The following is a 14,073-nucleotide window of genomic DNA, read 5'->3' as shown; positions in this document are numbered from 1 at the left end:
TTTGCTTTATTTTGCAGTAGTTTATCATGAAACTTTTGAGTCTGTAATGGTACCTTCTCTTAGCAGTACATTTTGTGGTCTGGGCATTCAAATGCAGAAATGGAAAATTCAAACATTTTCTAGAATCTGGTCAAGATTTGGTTTGTAGTAGTATTTTATTTCAACTGAATAAAATGAAAAGTTAGTAAGAACAATAGTCAGAAAAATGAAATGTCCTAGAGTTTACAGACAGGCAGAAAGACAGATAGCAAGCAAACTTTACTGACCAGAAATGGCAGTGGATGTGCATACTGTGTGATACGAACCATCCATGTATGAAGCAAAGGTGCAATGACAACATGTGGACTGAATTTATGCAGCAGCATACATCCCAGCAAAGGGGAACTGTCAAAAAATTGATAGCATTTTATCTATGATATCATGGCTTCTTTTTCTACTGGTAGTCATTTATTTTCCAAACTTGATGGTAGCTATTAGAACATGTACCATTCTAAGAAGACATTTATATTACATTTTTTTATTTTATTAACCACTTAGTTTTACAGGATAACCAATGGATTCTTCCTTTTTTGGGGGAGCAGGCACCCATATTTGTTTCTGTAAACAGACACTGAACATGCATTTGTCATTGCTTACTATTGACTTGCATTGGTCATAAGCTGTGGCATTGACACACATCACTATCCAATTTAACACCTGCATTTCAGTGCTGGACTCGCATGGATGCAAATGAACATCTAAGTGTGACACTGAAAACTAATAACATTGTGACCATTTATTAACCAAGTTAAATATATATGTATGTAAACTTTAGAGTTATCTACAGGTCTACAACAAACACTACAAAGACTTATCTTAGGATGTGATTTCATTAGGTATGGAAGTGCCATTCTGCATCCAGTAGCCACTGTATAAAAATCACATTTTGGAACAGAGTTTTGCAATGACAATGACATATTTTGTGAAATAAAACAGTGTATCATGCACAAGAATACAATGCTCCTACATATACAAGTATTATGTTACAGGATGCTGCTGCTTACACAAGTACTGCATTTCACAAAACATTCATAGGTACACAGTTACTGTGTCACCTGGCAGGTACAGTGTTGGATTACAATGCTCCTAGAAAAGCAGCCACTGTTATTCACAGGTAATGTGTCACAGTCTACTGTTCCTACAATATACAGGGACTATGTCACAGAGAACTGTTCCTATAACCACAGTTACTGTGTCACAGAGTGCTGTTTCTGTATGCACAAGTATTATATCACAGAGTACTGTTCCTACATGCACAGGAACCGAATCACAGAGTACCACTCATACATGCACATGTACTAATTCACAGAGTACTGTTCCTACTTGCACAGGTACTGTATCAAATAGTACTGTTCCTACATGCACAGGTACAGTGCCATAGATCACCCTTCCTACATGTGCACTTATTATGTCACAGAGTACTGTTCCTACATGTGCAGGTACTGTGTCACAGACTACTGTTCCTACATGTGCAGGTACTGTGTCACAGACTACTGTTCTGACCTACACAGGTACTGTGTCACAGAGTAGTGTTCCTACATGCATAAGTACCGAGTCACAGAGTACTGTTCCTACATACACAGGTAATGTGTCACAGAGTACTGTTCCTATGTGCACAGGTACTGTGTCAGAGAGTTCCTACATGCACAAGTACTGGGTCACAGAGAACTGATCTTAAATGTACATGTTCTGTGTCACATAGTACTGTTCCAACATGTGCAAGTACTGTGTCACAGAGTATTATTCCTACATGCACAGGTACTGTGTCACAGACTATTGTTCCTACATGCACAGGGACTGTGTCACAGAGAGCCGTTCCCATGTACTCAGGTAGTGTGTGACAGAGTAGTGCTCCTACATGCACAGGTACTATGTTGCAGAGTACTGTTCCTACATGTGCAGGTACTGTGCCACAAACTACTGTTCCAACATACAAGGTACTGTGTCACAGAGTACTGTTCCTACATACACAGGTACTGAATCAGAGAGCACTGTACCTACATACATAGGTATTGTGTCAGAGAGTACTGTTCCTACATGTGCAGGTACTGTGTCACAGGCTACTGTTCCTACATGCACAGGTACTATGTCACAGAGTATCATTCCTACATACACTGGTACTGAATCACAGAGTACTGTTCCTACATGCGCAGGTACTATGTTGCAGAATACTGTTCCTACATGCACAGGTACTATGTCACAGAGTATCATTCCTACAAACACTGGTACTGAATCACAGAGTACTGTTCCTACATGCACAGGTACTATGTTGCAGAGTACTGTTCCTACATGCACAGGTACTATGTCATAGAGTACTGTTCCTACATGTGCAGGTGCTGTGTCACAGAGTGCTATTCCTATGTGTTCAGGTACTGTGTCACAGAGTACTGTTTCTACATGTGCAGGTACTATATCATGGAATACTGCTCATAGATGTTCAGGTACTGTGCCACAGACTACTTTTCCTATGTGCACAGGTACAGTGTCACAGTTTATTGTTCCTGTATGCACAGGTACTGTGTCACAGAGTACTGTACCTACATGTAAAGTCACTGCCTGTTATCCACAGATACTGTGTCACAGTGTACTGTTCCTACATGCACAGGGACTATGTCACAGGGTACTGTTCCTATGCACACTGTGTCATGCAGTATTATTCCTACATGCACAGGTACTATGTCACAGAATAGTGTTCCTATATGTGCAGGTATTGTGTCACAGACTACTATTCCTACATACACAGGTACTGTGTCACAGAGTACTGTTCCTATATGTGTAGGTATTTTGTTACAGAGTACTGTTCCCATGTTCACAGGTACTGTGTCACAGAGTAGTGTTCCTACATGCACAGTCACTATTATTCACAGGTGCGGTGTCACAGTGTACTGTTCCTACATGTACAGGGACTACATCACAGAGTACTGTTCCTATATGCACAGGTACTGTGTCACAGAGTACTGTTCCTACATGTGCAAGTACTGTGTCACAGACTACTATTCCTACATACACAGGTACTGTGTAAAATATTACTGTTCCTACATGTGCAGGTACTGCATCACATAGTACTGTTCCTACTACACATGCAGGTACTATGTCACAGAGTGCTGTTCCTACATGTGCAGATACTGTGTCATCGAGTACTGTTCCTATGTGCACAGGTACTGTGTCACAGAGTAGTGTTCCTATATGTGTACAGGTACTGTACTTCAGTGTATTGTTCCTACATACATGGGTAGTGTGTCACAGAGTACTATTCCTACATGTGCAGGTGCTGTGTCACAGACGACTTTTCCTACATGCACATGTACTGTGTCATAGAGAACTTTTACTATGTATACAGGCACAGTTTCATAGTTTATTGTTCCTGTATTCAGAAGTATGGTGTCACAGAGTACTGTTCCTACATGCAGAGCTGCTTTGCCAAAGAGTACTGTTCCTACACGTGCAGGAACTGTGTCACAGAATACTATTGCTACATGCAGAGATACTGTGTCATAGAGTACTGCTTCTTTGTTTGCAGGTACTGTGTCACAGAGTAGTGTTCCTACATGCACAGGTACTATGTCACAGAATAGTGTTTCTACATGTGCAGGTACTATGTCACGGACATCTTCTTCTTCTACTTTTCGCTTTTCCCAGTTAGGGGTCGCCACAGCGGATCAGCTGTCCGCTCATGATTGGCAGTAGAGTTTTACAGTGCTGAGTTGCCAGCCCGGCGCCCAACCTTCCACAGAAGGCACACACACACACACACACACACACACTCACACCTAGGGCCAATTTAGTGTGTTCAATCCACCTACAGCATGTCTTTGGGATGTGGGAGGCAACCGGAGCACCCAGAGGAAACCCACGCGACCACAGGGAGGACATACAAACTCCACACAGAAGGCACCCCAGCCAAGGATCGAACCAGAGAACCTCTTGCTGTGAGGTGACAGTGCTAACCGCTGCACCACCATGGCCGCCCTATGTCACAGACTATTGTTCCTATATACGCAGGTCTTGTGTCACAGAGTACTTTTCCTACATACACAGGTACTGAGTCACAGAGTATTGTTCCTACATATACAGGCACTGTGTCACAGAGTACTGTTCCTATGTTCACAGGAACTGTGTCAGAGAGTAGTGTCCCTACATACATAGGTACTGTGTCACATAGTACTGTTCCTACATGCACAGTCACTGTTATTCACAGGTACTGTGTCACAGTGTACTGTTCCTACATGCACAGGGACTATGTCACAGAATACTGTTTCTGTATGCACAGGTACTCTGTCACAGAGTACTGTTCCTACATGCACAGGTACTGTTTGGCAGAATAGTGTTCCTGCCTGTGCAGGTACTGTGTCACAAACTACTATTCCTATATACACAGGTACTGTGTCACAGAGTACGTTTCCTATATACAAAGGTACTGAGTCACAAAGTAGTGTTCCTATGTGTAAAGGTACTGTGTTACGTATTACTGTTCTTACATGAGCAGGTGCTATGTCACTAAGTACTGTCCCTACATGTGTACATCTGCAGGTACTGTGTCACAGAGTACTGTTCCTACATGCACAGGTACTGTATCACAAAGTACTGTTCGTACACATGCAGGTACTGTGTCACAGAGTACTCTTCCTATATGTGCACAGCTACTGTGTCACTGAGTACTGTTCCTACATGCACAGGTACTGTGACACTGAGTACTTTTCCTACATGCACAGGTACTGTGTCACTGAGTACTTTTCCTATGTGCACAGGTAATATGTCACATAGTACTGTTTCTGTGTGTACAGGCACTGTGTAACAGTGTATTGTTCCTATATGCACAGGTAGTGTGTCACAGAGTACTGTTCCTACATGCACAGGTACTATATTGCAGAGTATTATTCCTACATGCGCAGGTGGTATGTCACAGAATACTCTTCCTATATGCATAGATACTGCATCACATAATACTCTTCCTATATGCACAGATGCTGTGCCACATAGTACTATTCCTACATGTGGAGGTACTGTGTCATAGAGTACAATTCCTACATGCACAGGTATTGTGTCACAGAGTGTTGTTCCTACATGTGCAGGTACTGTGTTACAGAGTATTGCTCCTACATGTGTAGGTACTGTGTCACAGAGTACTGTTCCTACATGCAAAGGTATTGTCACAGCATACTTTTCCTACATGCACATGTATTATATCACAGTGTATTGTTCCTGTGTGCACAGATATGTGTCACAGTGTATTGTTCCTACATGCACCGGTACTGTGTCACAGAGTGTTGTTCCTACATGTGCAGGTACTGTGTTACAGAGCATTGCTTATACATGTGTAGGTTCTGTGCCGCAGATTACTGTTCCCACATGCAAAGGTATTGTCACAGCATACTTTTCCTACATGCACATGTATTATATCACAGTGTATTGTTCCTGTGTGCACAGATATGTGTCACATTGCATTGTTCATACAAGCACAGGTACTGTGTTACAGAGTACTGCTCATACGTACACGTACTCTAGCCCAAAGTACTGTCTTATGGGCACAGGTACTGTGTCATAGAGTATTGTTCCTACATGTGCAGGAATGGTGACAGAGTACTGTTCCTATCTGCATAGGTACTTTCTCATAGAGTACTGTTCTTATGTTCACAGATACTCTGTCACAGAGTACTGTTCTAGGGGCCCAGGTAATGTCTCACAGAATACTGTCCCTGCATGCCCAGGCACTGCATTACAGAGTACTGTTTCTTCATGCCCAGTACTGTGTCACAGTGCATTGTTGTTACATCTGTAGGTACTGTGCTTCAGTGTAATGTTCCTATAAGCACAGGTACTATGGCAAAGTGTCCTATTTCTACATGTTCTCTAAATTCAGTGATATTGTACCATTCATGGGTACTGTGTCACAGAGTACTCTTCGTACATGTAAATATACTGTGTCACAATGTTTTGTTTCTACATGCACAGGTGTTGTGTCACAGAGTATTGTTCCCAGATCCACATGTTCTGTGTCCCAGTGTATTATTCATACATACACAGGTACAGTGTCACTGTGATTTTTTTTTTTTTTTTTTTTATGCACTGGTACTGTGTTACAAGATATTATTCCTCTATGCACAGGTACTTTGTCACAGTGTATTGTTCCTATGTGCACAAGTACTGTGTTGCAGCATATTCTTCCTCCAGCCAAAAGTACTGCATTGTTTCAGTGTGCACATGTTTTGTTCCTACATGCATAGAGACTGCATCAACATGTATTATTTCTCCATACAGAGGTACTGAGTGTGAATTGTTCCTATATGCACAGGCACTGTGTGTGAATTGTCCTTACATAGACAGGCCTTGCATGTGAATTGTTCCTACATACAAGTCATGGTGCATTATTTCTACATGCACAGGTTCTACTGTACTGTGTATTGTTCCTATATGCACAGAAACTGTGTTTCAAGCATACTATTCCAGCGTGTATAGGTACTGTGTCACAATGTTTTGTTTCTGCATGCAGAGCTACTGTATCAAAGTGTAGTGTTCCTACATACATAGGTACTGTGTCCTGTGTATTGTTTCTACATGCACAGGTACTATTCCTGCATGCACAGGTACTGTGTCAGAGCATATTTTATTTCAATTTGCACAGATACTATGTCACAATATGTTGTTCCTAGCTGCACAGGTACTGTGTCACAATGTACTGCTCTGAAGTGCACAGTACCAGGTGACAGCATACTTTTCCTACATGCACAGGTATTATGTCACAGTGTATTATTCCTATGTGCACAGGTACTGTGTCACAATGTACTGCTCTGAAGTACACAGTACCATGTGACAGCATACTTTTCCTACATGCACAGGTGCCATGTCACAGCATACTTTCCCTACATGCACAGGTATTATGTCACAGTGTATTATTCCTATGTGCACATGTACTGTGTCACAATGTACTGCTCTGAAGTGCACAGTACCATGAGACAGCATAGTTTTCCTACATGCACAGGTACCGTGTCACAGCATGCTTTTCCTACTTGCACAGGTATTATGTCACAGTGTATTATTCCTATGTGCACAGGTAATGTATCACAAAGCACTTTTCCTACATGTGCACAGGTACTGTATCACAGAGTACTTTTCCTACATGAAAACTGACACAAATAGACTGCCATAAAAAACAGAAATTAAACATAATGCTCTTCACTTCTGTGGATCACTAGTGATATCTGCATTGCTTACTGTACTTATTTCCTTGTTTCACTTGAAAGAAAGTTACTGTTTGTCGTTTTTGCATTTAAGTTACCTGTAACACATTGCACTTAAGTTACCTGGTACTTGCTCACTAAAGCAATTATATAAGTCAGCACTAAAAATTAAAAGCACTACACCCTCACTCCCCACTGGCCCTGGTTTTCAATTATTAAGGAATTCCCAATATTATTCTAGCATGTCCAAAGGTCAGTTGTCAATCTCCTCTCCGGTCTAGCTGGTGAATCTGGGAATATTGAGGCAGTGTTACAACTGCCTCATGTACACAGGCAACCCTCTCCTCCTCCCAACAAATTCCAACACATGTGAGAGATGCAACCATATAGCCAAACTGGAGGCTAAGCTCTCTCAACTCAGTACTGGCATAACCAGTCAGGAGGAGAAGGAAACCACACTCACTACAATTCTAGTCTCACATAGACCTACCATGATAGCAAACCAAACACATAATCACACAAAAACATACTTGGAGGCTCTAAATAAAGATCTGCTGAAGCAGCAGAGACCTCTAAAGCAGACACCCAAGCAGCCGCTACCCCAAAACAAAACACGTGCAACACATATCTCACAAAGCCAGTGTGCCGAACAGTCACAGCCCTTAAGACTAAACAACACACCTGATACACTTATAATAGGTGACTCTATCGTCAGGCACACTGACGTCCCGCTCACCAGGCTGAACAAGAAGAGGGTCATGGTGAGCAGCCTGTCGGGCGCTAGGATCCGCCACATAACACAAGCACTCAGGTCACTCCAAGGCAAGTACAAATATGACTCAGTCATTGTCCATGCTGGTGTGAATGACCTGAGACGTACCTCCCTGGACTACATGAAAAGAGACATAGAGGAGCTCTCTGAGCATGTAGCCCAGACCGGTATGATCCTGATCTTGAGTAGCATCTTACCCTCACCAAGAATGATGCCACAATATGAAGACAAGATGATCAATTTCAACAATTGGCTTAAGTACTGGTGTCATTCAAAGGGGATCCAATGCCTGTCAGCTTGGGATGATATGCTCGACAAGCCACGATGCTTCGCTAGGGACGGCTTGCACCTGTCACCCCTGGACTTTCAGATATTGGCAAAGGCTCTTGCTACCCCCATAGTGTCTTTTTTAGGCAAGGCTCAAAAGACAAACCCACCTCCATAGGTATCACAAGGGATAAGAAACTAAGAGTAATGCTACTCAACGCCAGAAGTCTAAACCTCAAGATGCATGCACTCGAAACTTTCCTTAGCATGGAGAACATCGATATCTGTGCAGTAACAGAAACCTGGTTCAGGGCTCCCAAGAACACCCCAGCACTACCAGGTTATACCTCATACCATGCTTTTCGGCCCCAAAACTTGGACTGGACCACAAAAGGAGGGGGGGGAGTATCGATATTCATCAAAGATACCCACACCTCCAGGTTGGTGGCAAAGTACAAAGCATCAGAGACTATCCATGTGCAACTAACAGTGGGTAAAACTGCCTTCCAGTTTATAGCCTGCTACAGACCACCCTCCCAAACCCAGGAACCCCACTCGACCTTCCTGAGAACACTGGAAAATATGAAGGTCTCTCCAAACACCATTATATTGGGCAACTTCAACTACCCAAACATAGACTGGGAGCATTACTCTAGCTCCAACACCCTAGCCCAAAGGTTCCTAGAATTTATAAACTCAAATGGTATGGAACAACTTGTTACCACTCCCACAAGAGGGGAAAACATACTGGACCTGATCATCACCAACATGGGGACTCTATGCTCCAGACCAGAAGTGTATCCCTCACTGGTAAGATCAGACCATAAACTAATCTCACTGGATATTCACATCCCGACCCCACCCCTGCCCAGAAACCACAGTGAAAAACTTCTCTAAAGCAAATTTCACACTCCTCAAAACTGAGGTGGAATCCTTCAAAGCCCCCGGGCCTGTGGAAAATACGGCCAAGACCGCAGAATCCTTTATAAACGCATTCTATGAACACCTTCAGGAATGCATGGATCATGCGATCCCAAATAAAATCAAGACCCAATCCTCCAAAGGCAGACGTCCTGTCTGGTGGACCCCAGCCATAAACAAACTATACAATAGAAGGAGGAAGCTACTAAATGATAGAGCAAAATCCCCAAAAGGGAAGGCATCACTGATCAGTATTAGCAAAAAACTACGGGCACACATAACATTGTCTAAGGCCAGCTTTGAGAGAAAAATTGCACAGGACACTAAGGATAATCACAAGGCTTTCTTTAGTTATGTTAGGAACCTGGGTGGTAATTCCCAGATATGCTCAGAATTAGTCCAAAATGACAAAAAATACACCGAACCCACAGACATTGCCAACATCCTAACTGACAGGTTCAGCGCAAACTTCTCCCCCCCCTCCCCACCAAAAGGACAAATATCTATCCCAGCAGAGTGCTGCCCCCCTGACATCTCAGATGCTCAGGTAAGAGCCGCCCTCTCCAAAGCAAAAAACACAGCATCAATGGGACCAGACGGTGTCCCGGGCTGCGTCCTACATGAACTCCAAGAAGAGCTAAACCCAAACATAAAACTACTGTTCAATCTCAGCCTTACTACAGGATATGTGCCCAAAGAGTGACGTACAGCAACAGTGGTCCCTCTCCATAAAGGTGGTGCCTCAATGGATCCTGGAAACTATCGCCCCATAAGCCTGACTAGCTTGGTCTGCAAAGCTATGGAAAGGATCATCATGGACCTCATAAATAAAGATATTGGGGACCTACAAACACTGGATCCTACCCAGTTCGGCTTAGTTAAGGGATGATCCTGCCTCTTAAACCTGGTTGATTTCTTTGAAACAGTCACCAAGGCCATTGACAAGGGAAAGGTGGTCCACACAGCCTACCTGGACCTCGCAAAAGCCTTAGATACAATACCCCACTCGGGCATTATAGATACGCTCACCAGCTTAAATATAAACCCCTATGTCACTAGATGGATTGCAAACTGGCTCAAGGACAGAACCCACATGGTTAGAATTGCTGGAGCCATGTCAGACTCCAAACCAGTTACAAGTGGTGTCCCACAAGGCTCAGTCCTGGGACCTCTCTTGTTCGGTATATGTTTCTCGGAGGTACAGGCCAACACGGAAGGACTGTGGCTGATCAAGTTCGCAGATGACTGTAAACTGGGTGCCATAATCGACTCTCCAGCCGACACAAGCATCCTCCAAAAGGGCCTCATAGAAACAGACAACTGGTGCCAGAGCCATGGCCTCAAGCTAAATGCCAAAAAGTGTATAGTCATCCCCTTTGGCAAAAACAAAGTGCCCACAAATTACCACATAGGTGGTAATCTATTAAGTACAGAAGAAGTAATTAGGGACCTGGGGACCCAAGTTGATAGCAATCTCTCATTTGACAACCACGTGGCCAAAGTGGTTAGAAAAACATTTTATATAGCCCACCTAATCATGAAGGGATTCACATCTAGATCAGGGACGTCATCGTGCCTTTTACTCATCCCTCATCAGGCCCATAATTGAGTACAATGCCCCTTTTGGGATGTACCTTACCAGACACCTGCAGCAACTGGAAAGACCCCAAAAGTACCTCACCAAGAGGATCAAAGGGCTCAAACAGATGCCATATGCTGCCCGGTTAAAGAAACTCCAGCTCTACTCAGTGGCATACTGCCTGTTCAGAGGCGATCTGTGCCTGACGTATAAAGCCATGTCCAACCCGGAATTAATGGACATGCTGCACCTCAGAAAATCCAAATCCCATCGAGTTACGTGCTCGAGAGACTTGAACCTCAGCACTGAAATAAATAGGACATGCTGGAGGGACAGATTCATAACCCAGAGGCTCCCTTCACTCTGGAATAAAATCCCAGTCCAGGTTAGGCAGAGTCCCTCATTGACTCTCTTCAAGAGGAATCTTGATGAGTGGATGGGAGATCGTAGGTTTGCCCCGGGTATCACTTCTGTGTCATTGTTAGACAGAGGCACAGTATACTAACCTCGAAAAAGGGCATAGCAAAATAAATTTAAAATGGGTGGCGAAAGCCAAACACATTCTGGCTAGGCTTATAAATGCCCTAGGGCAGATAGCCTAGTATGAACCTATGAACTTAAATGCTATTTAATTACTGTTTACTATGAGGATTAGCGCTTTTATCTTATTCAATAGAAACATCTATAAAAAATGTGTCAGAAGCCCTCCAATTTTCCATTTTCCAAATGTAAGGTCCATGGCCTTCCCCTTAAATTTGGAACTACTCTCTCCAAAACCATAAATTTAAAGTCAGGCTCTGGATATTTGTTGAGATGTTTGAAAAGTGTATTTCTTGCTACCTTACATTTGGTAAAGAAAGAATTGTCCTGGCAACTTTGTTTGAATGTTGCTAGCTGGCAGGTATAAATGAGATGTCATCTATTACTTGTTTGCTCAAATTCAAGTCACTTACTAAATATGACATTTGATGAAGCATCAGGGAGTTTCTGACACATTTTTTATGTATGTTTCTTATGTATTTTTAGGTATTTTTCACATTTAAAATAGGAATATTATGTTACAGATGAAAAGTATTTGTGAATATAGGGATTGTTTTTTTTTTTCATAGTGTAGCTTATGAATGTTGTAATGAGCATGCATATTTAGCAACAATGTTTCTAGTTCCTTAAGGTTTTGAAGACTTAATTGAGTCATGTAATTTTAAAGTTCTTTAAAAATGGGTTCTGTGAAATATAGTTTTATCTGAAGAAGTCCTTTGCTTGAATAAGATGAATGTGCTAATCTTCATAATAAATGGAATTTATGTGATGAGCATTGTAGTTTATTTCTGTTTTTTATGGCTTTTACTACATGCTCAGGTACCGTGTTACAGCATACTTTTCCTACATGCACAGGTATTATGTCACAGTGTATTATTCCTATGTGCACAGGTACTGTATCACAATATACTGCCCTGAAGTGCACAGTACCATGTCACAGAATACTTTTCCTACATGCACAGGTATTATGTCACAGTATATTATTCCTATGTGCACAGGTACTGTATCACAATATACTGCCCTGAAGTGCACAGTACCATGTCACAGAATACTTTTCCTACATGCACAGGTATTATGTCACAGTGTATTATTCCTGTGTGCACAGGTACTGTATCACAATGTACTCCTCTGAAGTGCCCAGTACCATGTCACAGCATACTTTTCCTACATGCACAGGTATTATGTCACAGTATATTATTCATATGTGCACAGGTACTGTGTCACAATGTACTGTTCTGAAGTGCACAGTACCATGTGACAGCATAGTTTTCCTACATGCACAGGTACTGTGTCACAGCATACTTTTCCTACATGCACAGGTATTATGTCACAGTGTATTAATCCTATGTGCACAGGTAATGTATCACAAAAGACTTTTCCTACATGTGCAGGTACTGTGTCACAGTGTATTGTTCCTACATGCACAAGTACTGTGCTACAGAATACCTTTCCTACATATAGAGGTAATGTGTCATAGAGTACTTTGCCTACATGCACAGGTATTATTTCACAGTGTATTGTTCTTATGTGCACATGTACTGTATCACAGTGTACTGTTCCTATGCGCACAGATACTATGTCACAGTGTACTTTCCTATATGCACAGGTATTGTGCCAGAATGTACTGTTCCTACATGCACAGGTATTGTGTTAAGAGTGTACTGTTCCTACATGGGGAGGTATTGGGTCACAGTGTATTGTTCCTACATGCACAGGTAGTGTCACAGCATAAGTTTCCTACATGCACAGGTACTACGTCAGTGTATTGTTCTTACATGCGCAGGTACTGTGTCGCAGTGCATTTGTCCTATGTGCATCGGTACTGTGTCACAGAGTACTGTTCCAACATGAATAGGTACTGAGTCACAGCTTACTTTTCCTACATGCACCGATATTATGTCACAGTGTACTGTTTCTACATGTACAGGTACTATGTCACAACATATGTTTCCTTCATGCATAGGTACAGTGTCACAGCATACTTTTCCTACATGCTCAGGCATTATGTCACAGAGTACTCTTCCTGTGTGGATGTGTACTGTGCCACCATGTACTTTTCCTAGATGCTCAGGTACTGTGTCACAGTATATTGTTCCTACATGCATAGGTACTGCGTCATTGTGTATTGTTCATATCTACACAGGTACTATATCACAGTGTATTGTTCCTATGAGCACAGGTACTGTATCACAGAGTACTTTTCTACATTCAAAAGTACTATGTCACAGTGTATTGTTCCTATGTGCACATGTACTGTGTCACAGAGTACTGTCCCTACATGCACAGATACTGTGTCACAGCATACTTTTTCCTTCATCCACATGTATTAGATCACCATTTATTGTTCCTGTGTGCACAGGGACTATGTCATAGTGTATTGTTTTACATGCACAGGTACTGTGTCACAGCATACTTTTCCTACATGCACAGGTATTATGTCACAGAGTATTGTTCATACATGCACAGGTATTGTGCTACAGTGTACTGTTCTACATGCTCAAGTACTGTGTCATAGTATACTGTTCCTATGTGCATAGGTACTGTGTCATTGTGTATTGTTCATATCTACACAAGTACTATGTCACAGTGTATTGTTCCCACGTGCACAGGTACTGTATCACAGAGTACTTTTTCTACATGCAAAGGTGATATGTCACAGTGTATTGTTCCTACATGCATAGGTACTGTGTCGCACAGTACTGTCATACATGCTCAGGTACCATGTCACAGAGTACTGCTGCCATGTGCACAAGTAGTGTGTCACTGAGTGTTGTTCC

At 42.3% G+C, this 14,073-nt stretch overlaps 1 protein-coding gene across 1 annotated transcript in view; it reads right to left on the bottom strand.

Annotated features, from left to right (window-relative positions):
- HSPA4 (heat shock protein family A (Hsp70) member 4) overlaps positions 1 to 14,073 on the bottom strand; it is a 2,799,623-nt gene that overhangs the window by 2,338,385 nt on the left and 447,165 nt on the right. The gene's annotated exons all lie outside the window — the stretch shown is intronic.

Source organism: Protopterus annectens, chromosome 4.part0, assembly GCF_019279795.1.
Source record: "Protopterus annectens isolate FY-2018-M chromosome 4.part0, PAN1.0, whole genome shotgun sequence".
Lineage (NCBI taxonomy): Eukaryota > Metazoa > Chordata > Ceratodontiformes > Protopteridae > Protopterus > Protopterus annectens.
This window is presented reverse-complemented; position numbering and strand designations above follow the sequence as displayed.